This window comes from Hylobates moloch, unplaced genomic scaffold, assembly GCF_009828535.3.
Source record: "Hylobates moloch isolate HMO894 unplaced genomic scaffold, HMol_V3 SCAFFOLD_24, whole genome shotgun sequence".
Classification (NCBI taxonomy): domain Eukaryota; kingdom Metazoa; phylum Chordata; class Mammalia; order Primates; family Hylobatidae; genus Hylobates; species Hylobates moloch.
Window position 1 is genome coordinate 15,220,273 of NW_026652299.1, and position 18,294 is coordinate 15,238,566.

General features: G+C 43.2%; 1 pseudogene; it reads right to left on the minus strand.

Moving 5' to 3' along the window:
- Positions 1–1,173: 1,173 nt before the first annotated feature.
- LOC116463031 (structural maintenance of chromosomes protein 4-like) overlaps positions 1,174–18,294 on the minus strand; it is a 57,202-nt pseudogene continuing 40,081 nt past the window's right edge.

Here is an 18,294-nt window from a genome sequence, read left to right on the forward strand (position 1 = left end):
TGTAAAAATTTTTATTACTTGTAGAACTTCTGATTGGCATGGTCCATTATTACAGCTGTTTACTACAGGTAAGATAATGTGCCCACCAGGCACACACACACATGCCCAAGTGCTCACACATACTCACACATACTCATTACCCATGTTACATGTACAAGACGAAACATAATGGCTGTCTAAGAAATAGAAACCTTTGTTCTTTGCAGACTAACTGGTAGAAGCCATAGGGAAACATTTTTCAGTTAAATGGGAGGGAGACTTTTCAAACAGATGGTCTTTAAAGCCCCTAAACCCTGAGATGTGATGACATTGGTAATAGCCTGATTTAACTTGAGGAGCCCACCTGGAAATTCTTCCATTGTATTTAGGGTTCTTTCTGTTCTCTGTGGGTCTGACAACAAATGCTTATGGACACCTATGCTCTGCTGTCGCTCTGTGAAGATTTATGAGGGAAACTTGGGCCAGGACCATAGCCCCTCCCTCTGAGGGGTTTGGCTTCTATCTGGGCAGCTGATGGACAGCCATGGGAAGCCCAGTGAGGTGGCCTGCAATGACACACAGCTCACAGCATCACAAGGAGGAGAGAGGTTACTGCCAAGGAAGTGCCACAGACGATTAATGCTGTGGAAATTCAGTAGAGGGATGGATGAATATACCAAAATTCACTGTGGCTGATTCCGAACAAATTTAGATTAAATATGCTATCAGGAAAACAGTTTTCCAGTTCCCTCAGACAGAAGTTTCAGAAAAATCTCTACCCTACTCTCAAGTTCCCAACTCCACCCCATACCAACACCTCATACACATACACAGGTGTGTGCAAGCACACACACACATATTATCACTGTGCAGGGAAGGCTTTTCAAAGGATGGCTCCTGCATGGTGAATCCATACCACTTTTGTGTTTCTCTTCACTTTTGTCCCCTGTGGTCTGATCACCTGTTCATTGCTCAAAGCCAAATGCTTCCTTAGAGGGCTTTGGAATGCATTTAGACAGTCAAACACTGCATCTGATCCTCTTGTAGAATACAGGCAAGATATGAGAGAAATTTAGAGGGTTTCTTCCCAGTTTAAAAATACGTATTCTATATAACTCAAAATCCTTTACAAATAGAAAATCAGTAATACAATACACCAAATCTATGCCAATTCAATTGGAAGAATAAACAAGTTCAACAAAGTCCTTTAGATGCAATTTCTTTTGGGTTTACTGCAACACTTTTTGTTATATTGTAGATCTTGTAAATTCCAGTAAGTCTATCTGAAATCTCAAACATATTAATATTTCAAAGAGAAATTATTATGAACTGGTTATTTCTGTTTGTTCATATTTATAAAATGCAACAATGGACACATTTTTAAAATCAACGGCTGCATCAGCTTTGTCCCTGAAGTAAAAGGGAGTGGGTTTGTAGAGGGGCAGAGCTAATACTAAAGCCAGGGCTGGGGATGGTGGCTCATGCCTGTAATCCCAGCACTCTGGGAGGCCGAGGTGGGTGGATCACTTGAGGTTGGGAGGTTGAGACCAGACCGGCCAACATGGTGAAACCCGTCTCTACCAAAAATACAAAAATTAGCAAGGCGTGGTAGGTGCCTGTAATCCCAGCTACTCAGGAGGCTGAGGCAGGAGAATTGCTTGAACCCAGGAGGCAGAGGTTGCAGTGAGCCAAGATTGTGCCATTGCACTCCAGCCTGGGCCACAGAGTGAGACTCTGTCTCAAAGAAAAATAAGAAATAAATAAATAGCCAATGAACTAAGCATTTTCTCTCCTGAAAGGCTGAAGATGTTCTTCCAACTTTTCATAGGTAGTCAAACAGTGAACATGATTCCTTCAGAGAAAGGACCCAAGCTGCCTACAAGCTCCAGTTTGGCATCCCCTCCCAAAGCAAGCATTTGGTAATTCTCCTTTAATGTATTCAGTACTACATAAAAACCTGCCATAAATTTATTAATTTGTTTCTGAAGCTCTTCATATGTCTGTCTAAAACTATCTCTTTGAGAGAGCTTTGAATATGGAGGATTCTGTACAGAGGGAAGACATACAATTGCTCTTTCAATATTTTAAAGGAAAAAGTAGGCTTGTCACACCTGACCTCAAAAGGTAGACATTAGGGTAATAACATTTGGCTTAACTGACAGCAGGTCTTTGAACAGCCAGTGAAGCCCAGTAGTGGCAGAAGCTGTCTTAGGCCTGTTCAAACTCAGGCCAAGCAAATGCCCAGCAAGGATCATCTAGGAGCCTGGCCTGCAGGCTTTGCAGGCCTCTTGCACACCTGAGAGTCTCTTCTATGAGATCCCAGGATTGCTTTGTCAAGCAAGAGGGACTAGAGCTGGGTTGTGACCATCGAGGAGTAGGTAGGAATGAATGGACAAAATACCTGGGACAAAGGCATGAGAAAGAGCACAGCAGTCGAGTCCATCTAGAGAATGGAGGGACTCAGCCTTGTATCTAAATGAGAGGCTTCAGAGAGGTGGTGACTAAGAGATAAGAGGGAGATATTAGTTTGGGATTCAGTTTTAGATAACCTTGAATGCTGTGAGAAAAATAATGAATTTTGTCTTCAGGGCACTTGGTTACAAACTAGTAGCCAATTTATGCTTTATTACTTAAAGTGCCCAGTGTTTCAAGAGGCATTTGGTCCCCACATAAGCAGTTTAGAGCCTAGTGTCTTCAACAGACTTCACATATTTATATTACCTGCCTGCCACTGTTACTGCTGCTATACAGATGATGATAAATCACTGAAGATGTTAACGTGGGAAAGTGGAATGAGCCGAATCTTGGGGAAGTCAGTACAGCAGTAATGTGCAGCTAAGGTTTGAGGGCAAGAGAGTCCAGAAGGTTTTTCCACTGCAATAGTCCAGGCACCAAACACTTAGGAATAAACCTGAAAAGCGATAGTGGGAGAGGAAACAGAAATATAGATGAAAGACAGGTCTGCAGGAAGAGGTGGCCAGACAAGACGAACACCCAAAGGGGGAATATCTGTACTACGTTCCAGTGTCCTTTCAGCCAAGACAAGCTGTGTGACTTTGGGCAAGTTACCTAACAGCTCTAGCTTTACTTTCCTAAGATACATAATGGAGATAAAATTATCTATTCTGCCCTATTATTTTAAGAATTTGCAATAGTTTATATAAATCTACATAAAAGTTCCTAGCACAAGGCCTGCCATACAGAGAGCATTCATAAAAGATTTAAATTTTTGTATGCTTGTTAAAATTGTATAATTTTGTGTATGTGTAGGGTGCATTAACTGAAAGTAGGGTAAGTCAAAGATTTCTAATTATTTCTAGTAAAAATTTGAGAGGTATATTTGAGGAAAAAACGAGTAGTTAAATTTTAAATGTTTTAGGCTGAAAAATAATGCCTTACAGGATATATCCAAGTAAGATTTTCTAGCTGGAAATTGACAATATATGTATGCAGATGGCAAAAGTTGGGATGAAGCATCAGATTAATTAGGGAGGTTTAGGCTGCAAGTAACCAAATACTCAAATTCAACCAGCTTAAATGATAAAGAAAATGTGTTAGCTCCCATAATGGAAATTCAGTCTGGTATTACTTACTTCAAAGGCTCTCTAGTGGCCTGAGGGATCCAGGCCCTTACCATCTTCCCCTCAGCAACCTAAACACATGGGCTTATCTCCAGGCCTGCTTCCTTCTTAGTTATAGCACGGCTGCAAGCATTTCAGAAGTCACATGAAGGCATGACAAAGAAGAAGAGACATTTACCAGACACCCCCAAGTATATTTCCCCTCTCTTCTACTTGGCTAGATTTGGGATAAATTCTCCTCCTTAAATCAGTCATCGGCAAGAACAACTGGACTCCTAAGTTTGGCTTAAATTAATCCAGATTTACCACCTGGGCCAAGAGGAGAAGTGGACACTCAAGAGGAAGAATGAGATTGGCTGCTGGGTAGGGCATCCCCACCACCTTGCACCTCTGGCTGAGTCTTGGGGTCCAAGGCCATGGCACTTGATGAGCCATTCTCACTGTCACACAACTCCTGCTGAAGACAGCTTTCTTCTAGCTGCTGGCCCTTCCACCTGCTGTCTAGAATGTGGGTTTCCAAGTCCTTCCAGGCGAGACAGCTGACCCTCAGCTCCTCCAGGCACGCAGATTGAAGTCATTGTCTGAACTAATTCATGAACTAATTTAATGGAGCAAGGTAATAAGTGGTAGCAGTTTCTCACTTCCTTGCCACCAACTGCAGCAAACTCTGCTCTGGCAAAGTTTCTGTAAAAATCGAGATGAATTAGATTAGTGATGAGGACTCCCTGACTCCCCCGACAGAGGCACACAGCAGGTAGGAGACTGGATTGGCTGGTGACTGGAAGATGGTGGCAAAAAGTGGCTAGCAGATGGTGGAAGGTTGTCTGGTTGCCAAGAGGAGAGTAAAGCCTAGTACTAGAAGACCATAAGCACTTTGTCTTATTGATACACGTGACAAACTCACTTTCAATCAAGCAAACCATTCTTCCTCTTTCCCGAGGTCTTGTTTATTGATTGACTGGAGACTGTATCTGAGCCTTGGAAAACACAGCTAGCCACCTGCAGTTCTCTGGATGGGGCAAAGGGGAAAAGGCTAGGTTAACTAGGGCCTCTCACCTCATTTTCACTGAACAGGAAACTCATAACAAGCCAATCTAAAAATGTCTGTGGGAAGCAAGCATTAACTCACCTCCCTGTGTCTTGTAAGGTCTAAATCTAAGTCATCCTGAAATGATAACATTCTCTAATATCTTTCATGAAAATGCCACAAAATGTCTCTGGAAACCCTTGGTAACACACACACTACAAGGGAGACAATTTGTTTTAAAAGTTTAGCCTACTGGCCCTGAAACTTTTTACAAGTGGGTTCCCCAGGAACATTTTTCATAATTCTCTGCCCTGGGTTGAGCCCACATTTTAAAAGCATTACAAACAGTTTTTCCAGCAACAATTAATTTCCTCTCCCATCATATATTATGAATAGTTACATTTAACTGCATTTACAGTAAAAATCGCCAATAGCCATAGTATAATTCCCATTTTTAAATTTTCCATATTTTTAAAACTTTAGTTGAAGTATTACATAATATACTACAGAAAGCACACATACCAAAAAATGTATTGCTCAATTCATCCTCACAAACCAAACATACCCACATAACCAGCACCCAGATCAAGAAACAGACCATCATCAGCACCTTGGATTACCAGCACCCTCAACTTCCCTGTCAGTCACTAAACACCATGCTCCCACAGGGATAAACCCATCCTGATTTCCAACAGTATAGTGTAGGTTTCCTGGTCTTGGGACTTTGTGTAAATTATTCTTACAGTATATATTCTTTGTGTCTAGCTACTTGCACTCACCATCAGCTAAGATTCATGTTACACATAGTTAAAGATCATTCATTCTCAGTGCTTAGTTCATACTCTGCTATATAAATATACTACATTTATCAGTTCTACTGTTGATGGGCATTTGGGTAATTTCCCTGTGTTGTCTATTTCCAAGTGCACTACTTTGAACATTTTGGTTCATATCTCTTGGGGAATATATGTAAGAATTTCTGTATCTAGTATCCATACCTAGTAGAGGAATTGCTGGGCCCTGGGATACATGCATATTCGGCTTTAGTAGATAGATTCTGCCAATCTGCTGAAGTGGCTCCATTAGACATTTTTGAAATGTGGAAAATAGCTTATGTACCCAACGATTGCCTTTGTGGATCCCTGAGAGGTGTATGGACATCAGTCAAGAACTTCTGCTTAAAAAGAACCTATTGTCTTATTCTGTCCCCAGTGAAAATAGGTAAGATTTACTATTCCTCATAAAATGCACTTCAGTTATTTTGGAACTATAATGAAAGCCACTGTGGTGTAAATTTTATGTGTCAACTTGACTGGGCTAAGGGATACCCACATGGCTGATGCAACACATCTGGGTATGTCTGTGAGGGTATTTCTGGAAGAGTATAGTGCTTGAATTCATAGACTGAGTGAAAAAGATCTACCCAATGTGGGAAGATTGTGTGCCCACCAATGTGGGCGGCTGTCATCTAATCCACTTAGGGGGCTCAGATAGGAAAAAAAAAATCAGAGGAAAAGTGAGCCCTCCCTCTCCCTTCTTGAGCTGGGACACCCATCTTCTCCTGCTTCAGATGTCAGATCTCCTGGGTTTGGGACCTTTAGTCTCAGAATGGAAATCACACCAGTGGCTCCTGGTCCCCAGGCGTTTGGACCCACACTGAATTACATCACTGACTTTTCTGGTTCTCCAGCTTGCAGATGACAGATCATGGGACTTCTTGGCCTCCATAAACATGTGAGCCAGCTCCTATAATGAATTTCCATATAAAAACTTACAATCATGGCTGGAGGTGAAGGGGAAGCAAGGCATGTCTTACATGGCAGCAGGAGAGAGAGCACAAAGTGGGAAGTGCCACACTTTTGCAAACAATCAGATCTCATGAGAACTCACTATCACAAGAACAGCAAAGGGGAAGTCTGCCCCCATGATTCAATCACACCCCACCAGGCCCCTCTTCCAACACATGGGGATTACGATTTGAGTGGAGACACAGTCTATAGATAGTTATAGATATATAGATATAGATATACCCTATTGGTTCTGTTTCTCTAGAGAATCCTAACTAATACATCCTGTTACCCTTGGGCTATAAAATCTTTCCTCCCATGTAATGCCCAGATGAGAGCTTTATGCTCACCTGAGGCCTTTTTGTGTGGTGAAGATGCTGAGTCTCAGAGTGTTATGTGGTCACAGGTAGTGGGTGCCACATTGTGCCTCCAGAACCATGTTCCCTGTAATACACAACCCCTGTCTTCAGTATCAGGTAGGAAGGAAGTCAGAGACGGGCTGGGAAGGCACACACTTTGGAGGCAGACAGGCCTGGGTGTGCACACTGATTTGGCCACTCTCTACTGTGAACCTGATGTACACCTGGGACATGTGACCAACAAGGACATTCATCTGGCTCCATGAGGTTATGATTAACATTGCTTTTCTAAACCCAGTGCCTTATTGATATTGGTTGAAAGAGACAATTAGAATAAAATCTAAATTTCTTACTTTGCCCATAAGTTGCCACCTGAGCAGACTTTCTGCTGACCTCAGCTCCTTCCACTCCATCCTTTGCTCACATTGTTCCAGGCACACAGCTCTTCCCCCAAACACAACCAGGGCAAGTTTCAGGGTATTTGTGCTGCTCTTCCTTTGGCACTAGTTGCTCTTTTCCTAGATCTTCCTGGGCTGCTTCTTCCTCATGATTCAGGTCTCAGCTTCAATGTCACCTCCTTGGAAGGAATGTCCTTTCCCAACCAGCCCTAAGACAGCCTTCCGCCACCTTCTCTATCTCATTAACCTATTTAATGTTCTTTATGGTATATATCACATGTCCATTGCCTTCCCACAACCAGAATGAAAGAGCCACAAGAAAAATGACCATGTTAATCATTCATTGCTATATCCCCAGCATCTGGAATAGTCCCTGCCACATAGTAGATGGCCAATAAATGTTGGAGGAATGAATAATTGAGGTCTCAGTGAAGCAGTGTGCTGGTCCAGATTCAGCTGCCGCTGATTGCCTTTGGGGGGGGGGAAAAAAGGTCCCACTTAGCATAGTTCAGTGTTCTCCCTTTCTTGAGCCCAGGGTCAGCATTTTTGCTGGCCCTAAAGAGACTCACCCATCTGATGATCTAGCATTTCTCTTACCTCATTTCAGCAAATCAACGTCGTGAACTTTCTATTCCAAACAAACTTGCATTAATGATTTGCAGTGAACCACCAATACACCAAGAAGACTGTTTAACTTGTCAAAAACAAGAATTGTCAGCTGCTGGAAATGCAAGCCTGACACTTGCAGGCTCTGTAAGGCTGAGATTCCATCCCTCCCAGTTCCTCCAGTTCTTGGAGCCAAGACGAGATCAATGGGGAAGATGCACAGCAGGGCAGACCTCACATGTCACAGGACACCACTTCTGCCAAGCTTGGCAAAGCCAAGGAGCCATGGTCTGCTAATTGTGCCACGTGGCCATAGGCAGCCTTTAGTGACTTCCTTTAGTGGCCTTTATTTGTTGGAAATTCTCAGACGTTAAAATAATATGTCACAGTGGTTTTTTTCTTTTCCTGGAAAATATGAATTTCACAAGTATCAACTAATATGTTTTTGCTTTGCTTACTTCAGTGCTGGTCGATATGTGTAAGAGTTTCAGATTCAATGCAAAATAATAAGATGAAGATGTGGGAAGATGTTGAGAAGCTACAAACGTTCTTCATACTGGACACTTCAATACACAGGTTTCATCTGACAGAAAATCAACCAAGATGATATAATCAAGTCTCACAGACCAGAGATTTAAGTTGGCCTTGCCCAGGCCCTTTAAGTTGATACAAAAATAGGGCTCTAATATCCTCTCATTATTCACTGCTTTGATCCTAAACCACCTACTCCAACCTATCCGTGAACCAGAGTCTAAACCTCCCCTGACCCCACAGGTTTCTGGTGAGACTTTTCCATCAGAACATAACCTTGCCTCCCCTCTTGACTAAGCTTGGATTCTCCCTTTAACTCCACTGTCATAAACTCTCCCCAGTTATGCATATCTCTAATACCTAACAATCCCTCTGTGTTCACCTCAGTCCCAGGGTAGGACCCCAAACAAACCAGGAGTTATCTGTGCCCACACTCCCATTCTAAACCAAATGGTTAAGTGCATGATATGGGTCACTGTGATGGTGAGGTCAGGCTGCATGTAGTGATGACCATGGGGAACCAAGAAACACTAGGCTGAGATATTTGCTCAGGGTCTGCATTAGTTTGCTAGGGCTGCCATAACAAAGTACCAGTAGAACTTTCCTCAGGGTTCTGGAAGCTAGAAATCTGGAATCAAGCTGTCCTTAGGATTGGTTCCTTCTGAGGCCTCCCTCCTTGTCTGCAAATGGCCACCTTCTCCCTGTATCCTCACATGCTCTTTCTTCTGTGTGTATCTATGTCCTAATCTCTTCCTCTTATAAGAACACCAGTCACATTGTATTAGGAGCCACCCTAATAACCTCATTTTAATGTAATCACCTCTTTAATGAGTCTATATTCAAACACAGTTATATTTTGAGGTACTGGGGGGTTAGGACCCCAACATATGAATTTTTCAGGATGACAGAAACTCATAGAGACTATACTACATGGCTAGGATCTATGTGTTGGCTTCTACTTCCAAGACTCCCAATGGAATAGATGGAAATCTGGCCCTGTAGGAGGAACAGCACAGATATCAAGAGAGAAGCCTAGGTGAGGAAAGCTTCACCTCTAGCAGATCTTCAGTGTCGGTGGGCAGCTCAGTTCCTTTTAAAGAAGGAGATGGAGGGCACCAGAGCCAAAAGGAGAACCAGGCCAAACTTGTGGTCAGCTGGTAGGAGACCAGGCCAAGTAGAGAGCAAAGAGTGTTAAGGCCAAGGAAACAAAAATGTGGAAGCCAGGATGGGAGCCTGGGATTGGCGTGCAAGCCACTGCAATTAGTATAGTTACATTGACGTCCCCTTTGGAGTCCTAGGCTGCCCATTAAAGTGGCGGTGGCCTTGCAATAGCCCTTTAGAGACCTCTAGGACATAAAACCCTTGATTATATCCACTATCCATGATCATGGCTTATGCTGTGATGTTCACTCAGTGGCCTACAAGAGCTAGATAACAGGCTGTAAAAGAAAATGGTATGCATCCCACAGATAAGGATTTTTTTTTAATGTGAACTCTTTGCCAACATTTTTGCATTGGGAAATCTCACATAAAAATCCATATTTACAATTTCTTTTAAGAAATGTAAAGATCTGACAAAACTGAGATTGCAGTCTAGCATGGCAACAGTCAGCCAAAGCTAAGTAACAGCCTCCTCCTTGGTGAGGCCACAGGCTGTGGCTCACTGTAGCCCACCTTGCCTGACTCTTCATTTATGCTCCTGCCTAGCCCAGCAGGAATTCTAGTTTGAGACCTCTGAGCTCAGCACATAGCACATGAAACAGTGGGTACCCAGTGTGATTGTGATAGGGTTTGGCTGTGTCTTCACCCAAATCTCATCTCAAATTATAATCCCCATGTGTTGGAGGAGGGGCCTGGTGGGATGTGATTGAATCATGGGGGCAGACTTCCCCTTTGCTGTTCTTGTGATAGTGAATTCTCATGAGATCTGATTGTTTGCAAGAGTGTGGCACTTCCCACTTCGTACTCTCTCTCCTGCTGCCATGTAAGACATGCCTTGCTTCCCCTTCACCTTCTGCCATGATTGTAAGTTTCCTGAGGCCTCCCCTGCCATATGGAACTGTGAGTCAATTAAACCTCGTTTCCCTATAAATTACCCAGTTTTGGTAAGTTCTTTATAACAGGGTAAAAACAGACTAATACAGGTGGGATCTGGGATAACATTAATCATGGTGGTGGTGGCTGATGTGATTGTTGTCCTCATTGCTGTTATTGAGGGTTTGTTGTTGGAGATTCTATGTGGTATAAAGTCCATTTCAGATAGACAAGATAGACACAGATCTTCATTGCAGAAGCTTTAAACCAATGGGTGGATCAACATAGGTTGATTTTGTAAGACACTGCAAAATTCAAAGTGACAATGATTGATGAGGTATAGGAACACAGGCTCCATAAACAGAGTGGGAGATCATAAATTAGAGTTTCATTCTTCACTGTCACAAAGGGAATGAAAGATTCAGCCTAGAGCCTCAGATATGAGACGGGCAGCCAGCCTGCTTCCTGGTTTTAGTTGTGAAGTCCTGAAATGTCCATGAAAAAAAGAACCCCTGACTCCAAAGATTGACCCAGGATGCCCCCAGGAGGGGCAGTTTTGAACATTTAGTATGTGAGAGACATTGAAGGAGGTGCTTCACCTACGCCAGTTCATTGGGAGAAGTAAATAATGTGGACTTCAAGCATAGGGTCATAGTTGGCTGATTGGGTTCAATTACTGGCTCCATGCCTTATAAACAGCGTGAATTTGAATATATAACATCCTTAAAATTTCCTTTTCCCAACCTATAAAATGGAAATTAATAGTATCTACCATATCATTTTAGGAGGATTAAATTTAAGGGTTTTGCATGGTAGTTGGCTTATAGTAAATACACAATAAATAGCCATTGTCATTATTATTAGTAGTAAGCCTCCTTTTATCAAGTGAAGAAAATGAAGACCATAAAGGCTAAGCCACTTGCCCATGATTTTCAGATAATATGTAATAGAATCAGCATTAAAACTCAGGTATACCTACATAGGAGGATCAGTGATTCTGGAACCTTCTTTCCAATATCTCAGGGCTGTATGGACAAACTACAGAGATCCTAAATGAGAGAGTTTGGATACTGACATCAAAGTACAGCATTGAATTATTGTTGGTTCTGAAACTTTCTTTTTTCTAAATCCCACTGTTCTAGCCACCATTGAGGCCATTTTCCATGCACATGTTAAGCCTAGTTCTCTGTGGAAAGACAATGTCATCCACGCCAGGCACAAGTCCTGCTTAATAAAGAATGGCAGGGCAGTGTCATCAGCAAAGCTGCCTGGATCTTGGCCAGTCCTCCCACATGGAAGGCGAGCTCACTGTCACTCAACCCCACTGCCCTGGACGTTCTCCAGGAATGAGTGACAGGCCCTGCCATGTGAGCAGGCAAAGGCATGGGGGCAGTGGAGATAAAATTGGGAGAGAGAAGAAACACATCAGGGATGAGCAAAAGCCAAACAGATGGTATGGCCTCTCTGTGGGTGCTGCAGGAGCTACAGCAGCAAACTGAGTACATGGGCCGGGAAGGGGCAAAGAAGTTGAGTCCCAAAGACGCTAGGCTTGGCAAAGAACAACAGCCAGAAAATGAAGGACAGCATTGATGGACTACTGAAGAATTACACCCCAGAGGCATGAGGGGCTTGGCTGGAGTTGGTGGGGGAGAAATGGGATTCTGTAGGGCAGAGGTGGAAGAGCCAGGAACACAGAGCAGGCAGCAGTTGAGAGGAGCGACCAAAAGACTACCAAGGTCTAAAAGTCCAGAAACAGGAGATCATTAACACAGGGATGGTGGTCAGACTTAGGAAGTCTAAGTGCAATAACACCAAGGGTATTCTGATGTCACAAGGGTAAGGGACCAGTGGGCTTTCGGTTGGAAGCAGTCACCATCCCACTGCTCACCAGATAGCCATTGTTGATGGGCATGGGCACATATATATAAGCGTGCATATATGGACATATACATATACCCATACACATTCTCAAATATTAAGAATGAAATGATACCATATTTATGTCATTCAGTATGTTTTTACTCAACTGGATCAGGAAGCATCTGTCCATGTCTGTGAATGTGCTGCAACAAGATTACATTAGTGGTGTGACACATTCCATCATGTATATAAACCATGATCTACTTCACCACTCCCTTACTGGAAGGCAGGTACAGTAGGGTAGGCACAATTTTTTCACTGTTACAAGCAATTCTTGTCATCTATTTCCTTAGGACTCAGTCCTGGACATAGGATTGGTGAATCAAAAGGCATGGGCATTTTAAAATCTTTTTACTATTTTGAGAAAAAGTGAAAGTGTACCAATTTACTCTCTCACTAGCAGTTTGAAAGAGCAGTTTTTGCTATGCTTCCCAACTCTGGGTATTATTATGATTTTGCCAATTTGCTAAGTAAAGAATGCCATGTCATTTTCCTATCTGCATTCTTCTACTTACTAAAGAGATTGAACACTTGTAAGTGCATTCACAATCCCTAAGCATAAGATTGGTCCCTGGCAGAAGAGACAGCACAGAAGGGAGCAGGTGAGATGGGCTATTGGCTGCTCAGATCCAGCCTCAGACTGTGTCCTAATATAGGTCCCAAGGGCTGCACCTCAGTTTTGCAGATGTAAAACCTGTCTTCTTCTGTTCACCCAAGTGTGCTCTAGCTCTGAGAACAGAAGTTTGCTAAGAAAATTCACAAGAGATGGGTTGCTACACCAGGATGCGAATTTACCAACTCACAGGTGAAGAAGTATAATCTTTACAACAATGGGAATATTTGTGACCAATGCCAAGGATACTCCCTTCTAGAAAACAAATAAGGAATCAGAAGGTTGCTTGGTGACTATAAATGTAACCCTAGACACATAGAAAAGCAGTGAGAGAGGTTCCTAGAACCCAGAACACATTTGCAAACAGAGCTGGGGTCCACAGCCACTGAAGGATCCATTCTCTGGCTCTTCTTGTCTTGAGGACAATAGCTCTCACCAAGCCAAGCCAAGCCAAAGGCCTGCTCCCTTCACACATGTGGCCAGGAGAGGGGTCTATGGTCATAGATGAGCCACATGATCAAAAAATATCTGTCTCTGCTCTAATCTACAAAGTTAATCAGTCCCACAGGCCCATGGGCATAATGCCAATAGCCTCAGGTTTCATTAGCACCCTGCTGGGCCAGTCAATCTCTCTCTCTCCACCCCACCTCTCTGTCATACACACACACACATACACACACGTGTGTGTGCTTTATTTCCTTGTTTCCTCATACAGTAGTAAAAATGTTTTCTATTTTGCTTTAGTTCTTTAACAAACAAACAAACAAAAAACAAATAAATGCATTTTATGTCCCCAAGACTTGTACCACCCACTGGCTCTCATATTGGGATGTGTGTGCCCTGGAGGGTTTGCCAGGTTTGCTGAGGGATGGTGGGTGCCCAAAGATTAAAATGGCTCATTTATCTAAATGTTACATACTTTAAAACATTTTAAAAGTGAGAAAATACATAATATGTAGCAGAATACAAAATGCATGATTTCCTCATATCAAACATGATTTTTGAAAAAAAAAAACACTCAAAGAAATTGCAAGTTCCGTGCAGTGTCCAATGTAACCTCTACCCAGCCCACCCTCCCATCTCAGCTCCCAGCTGAGGGAGGGGTATGCATTTGGTGGAAAAGTTTAAGAAGCATATATCATCCATTTGGGTAAGGGTTGAGAGCAAAGCCTAGACTTGGCTTTGAAAACACTGCCACCATTTATTAGTCAAGTGTCTTTGCGTGAGTGATTCAATACCTCTAAGCCTCAATTTCCTCATTTGCTGAATGAGATAATAAAATAAGTGATAGAATGTTTGACAGTCATGAGAGTCTATAAAAATTGCAAAACTGATTTTTAAAACTTTATCTATCACCAATCTCAGCTTAGCTCTTGAGCCTTCATTTCTGCTGACAGGGGAAAACTTTTAACCTTCAGTATGAGGTAACTTGGTCCTTTCTAATTTAAGACTTTCTTTGGCGGTAGTCACTTAAATTCAGGGTTCATCCCTCAAACTTCCCCATCCCTGAAAGGCAAGCAGGTCCAAGGGGATTCTTTCATAAGATCAGGGTATTAGGGTGGGGGCAGTATCTGTCTGCTCAGCTCCCATGGTAGGAGTCCACATCTGTTCTGGGCCCCATGCCGGAAGGGTCCATGCCAGCCATAGCCATGACCAAACCCAGCAGGGGGAATAGCCCTCCCTGTTCTACATCTGGGTTGATCTAGTGTTGGTGCTGCCTGCTGTTATGCCTCTTCCTGGGTGGTGTACAGCCTTCTCTGGCAGCATTCAGCTGCCTTCTGGCCTTTCAGTATACAGACCCTCAAAGGGCAATGAAGGGTCCCTGTGGCTGTCACCAGAGAAACATGCCCCAACAGGGTGTCCTGCTCCTTGGTGTGCACACCATTACTCACTCAGGCATCTTCCAGGGCAGCATGCTGGCACCCATTCCCAAGCTAATGCTCACACTCTGGCCACTTGAGGGGCTGGAATGGTGGTGGGAAGGTTTGGTGGTAGGTGTTTTTGTGAAGCCTCCTGGATAACCTCTCAAGGGTAGAAACAGCTGGAACTCAGGACAACTCAGCCATTCATGAAGCAATGTCCTTGTTTATCCCTTGCTGCTGTATCTCCGTTACAAACCTCTAATTCCGAGGAACGTGGACAAAGGACCCTGTAGGTCTCTTTGAGCTGTTGCACATTTTGTTAAACAAAAGTCTTTATATGTTCCAAGTCCACAAAGAAAGCAGTAAACAAAATTAAATAGAAGTCCTGATGATAGAAAATGAAACAGCTACTGAAAAAAAAAAGCAGTGGAGAACACTTGTAAACTTGAAACATATACAAATCATGACTTGAAATGACACTTATCTCTTAAGTATCATGAGAATTAACTAATGTTGAGCTCCTGGAGAATATAAGTGATATATAAGTGCTAAACAATTTACATGTGCTGAGCCACTTAGGATGCTTATTGAAATACCATGCAATACTGATATTCCAGAAGATTAATCTTCCCCCAAAGCAAATGACTTCCAAAGTGGCCTGACAAATGACAAGCAAATAGCAGTTTTATGAATCTGATGCTGATGTTCTGTGCAACAACAGAACAAATACTGAAAGAGAAAAAATCTATCACTATCTTGAGGACAGTGTTAAGGTACATGGGTAGCCACACCTGGCTTCCCAATATCAACAGAACAGCTTTCATGAAAGGGACAGCACATGAAGAAACGGGTTTGCCCTTTCAGCAAACCTTTTGTGAACACAAATGCTGGCACTATGCTAGGTATTGGGAATACAGAGATAAAATATGATCCCTGCCCTGAGGTCATTCATCTCCACCTGATGTCTCTCCTGTACCCTCTATTTTGACAGTTTGCACCATCCCTGTAACTCTGCTGGTCTCCTTAGCCACAACAACCTGGCAGTCTCAGACTCCTCCATCTCCCTCAATGAAAAATCTAATTAGTTACCAAGACGCAGGATCACTGCTCTAATCTCCCACTGGTTGAGAGTAATCCCTGGACTGATAACTCCCCTGCACTTTCAGGCTGCACTTGCTGGAGGTGAGCTACTTGCCTGGGCATTGGAGAAGGCCCTGAGGCCTAGAAGCAGAGAGAGCAAGGAGGGTCTAAAAGCATCTTTTACATCTGCAGCTGAAATCACAGGTAGACCCAGGGATGTGGCACGGGGCACCCAAGCATCCACACCACCAACTATCAATCAAAGAGGACCATAGAGCAGAAAGATTATATAATGAACCATAAAAGGAGAGACAGTGTGGATAACGGACTAGAGAGGAATAGAGGGACAAAGAGCAAGAAAGATGGTAGGCACAGGACAGGAAGGAGATGAGAAAAGGAAAGGCAGGAATCCAGAAGTCAAGTCAGAGGGAGCAGCTAAGATCCCATGAAAGTGTGTCCTTTTTCAGGACTTGGGACAGCTCTTCTCCTTGCAATGACTTTGTTCAATGTGGCCTTGATGCACAGAGAATAAGATGAAACTCTATCTACCTGCACAAGGAACAGGGTGAAGAGCAAGAAGCAGATTTTTGGACAAAGGGAACATCTTTAAAAGGAGACATGGAAACAACAGCGGATAGAGCCACTTAGTGAAATATGGTTAGGAGCTCTTAGAGTCCTCCTCACATTCACCTGAGCAGGCTTTTCAAATAATGGAGGTGGGAGTCAGGAGGGTATTGTAAAACGTAGCTGGAAAAAATGGGGAAAAGAATGACACTGGGCTTCACCCCAAAATACACTCATATTCCAAACTGAAGGATCTGAGAACTTTACATTTGAAATTTGCAACTTCAAGGAAGGATAAACAAGGGCAATTAACTGGCCCATGTGTCCTACAATGACTGGCAATCTTCACTGCTGGCAAAATGTGCTTCCTGTACTTATCTGACATTCCTGATGCAATGTGATTTGGGGGCAAGAGCAGAGGATAAGACTTGGGAGAGAGCTGGCACCCAGACAGCCTCTCTCCTCCAAAAGTACCTTTCTTCCCAGCTCACTGATGCCTGCAACTCCATGGAGTTTTGATTTGGTAGAAGGAATGAAATGCCCAGGTATCAAGTACCTCCGTGTGCCAGCTCTGTGCCAGAGGATTTACATACATTATCTCATTTAATACTCATGATGCTCTCTGACATACACGTTTAATCTCCATTTTACAGATAAGAAAATTAAAGCTGGGAGTGGTGAAGAAACACTCCCAAGTTCACACAGCTAATAAGAGGCAGACTCAAGCTATACCCCCCTCAAAGCCTCCAGCCTTTCCTTTAAACCATGTGCCCCCCTCAGGCTTGACACTTTCTCTCTTGATAACAATGCAATCACCCAAAAAGAACCACACACTTTTAGATATCACTAACTTCGCTCATTCATTCAAAGCACCTCTCCAAAGCACTTTGTTGGAGTCACTCAATTGCCAAGGATTTGTGGAGTCCTACTATGTGCTAGGCATTATGCTAGGCACTAGGGATACCTCAGTGTGTCTCAGTGAAAGAAAGAGACATAAGGCAATTAAATAAAAGAATTACAAATTGCAAATTGTGGAATGTGCTGTGAAGGCAATCAACAGGAGGCTGGAACAGAGCACACTAGGAGAAGGGTGGGCCGCACTAGAAGACAACGTTCAAAACAAGATCTGGAGAGCCAGAAGAGCAGCCATGGCAGCTGGGAGAAAAGGCTCCCAAGCAGCAGGAACAACCATGAAAAGATTCCAGACATGAAACCAGTGTAAAGAAGGCTCATCAGACTGGAGAATGGGGAGTGAGGGGAAGAAGCAAGTACCAGGATGCTTGAGAAATAGGCAGGGGCAGGGGCAGGGGCAGGGGCAGGGCCAGAGCCTGTGGGCCTTTGTAGGCCCTTTTGGGGACCCTGGGCATTATGCTATATGCAATGGAAAATCATGATGAATTTCATCAAGGTGAGGATGTAATTCGATTGTTATCTTAAAAGACTTCTCTGTCTGCACATGGAAAGCGGACTGTCGGAAGTCATGGGTAGAGACAGAAAGAACAGTTAGAGAGCTCCTGCACATTCCAAGAGAGAGATGAAGACAGCCTGGATTCGAGTGGTGGCAGAGAGGTGGAGGGAAGTTGCTGGCTCTGAGGTCCTTGGAGACTGAACCACAAGGACTTGCTAATGGGGAAAGAACAAAAAGCAGACTACTAGGTTTCTGCTTCAGAAATTAGATGGATAGTGGAGCCAGATACTTAGATGATTTGATAAGAGAAGAAAAGGAAACAATAATTTTTATTTTGAACCCATAGTTTCTGAAATCCAACTTGCTCTGAGACCTCTGAGCAGAGATGTCTAGTAAAACTTAGGCTATGTGAGTCTGGGATCCAGAGAAGATTTCAGCTCAGAAAATATCTATTTTAGAGTTTGGAGAGTAAACGGGGAGGAAAAGTCCAAGGAAAAAAGCTGACATTTAGAGATCTAGTGGAGGAAAAATGCAGCAAAGAAAAC